The sequence below is a fragment of the Paroedura picta genome, chromosome 14 (genome assembly GCF_049243985.1).
Source record: "Paroedura picta isolate Pp20150507F chromosome 14, Ppicta_v3.0, whole genome shotgun sequence".
Lineage (NCBI taxonomy): Eukaryota > Metazoa > Chordata > Lepidosauria > Squamata > Gekkonidae > Paroedura > Paroedura picta.
In genome coordinates, this window is record NC_135382.1 from 39,288,257 (window position 1) to 39,288,496 (window position 240).

Sequence of the window (240 nt, forward strand, 5' to 3'; positions counted from 1 at the left end):
GTGATATTTAAAAAAGAAAAACACAACGCCCACAACGGAGGCCATGATTTTGCACCGTGGCTTTTTGCGCAGGAAGCCTGACTTTTCGACATGGCTCTTTACCTGAACCAGCGGCTCAAGGAGGGCTTGGCTACAGGAGCCACCTCTCTCCAAGGGACGGTTCCCCTTGGAAACCAACGCAGGACTCCTCCCCAGGGCAGTGGCTCTGTTGGGGGGGTTGCCATACCAACCTGGTCGAGA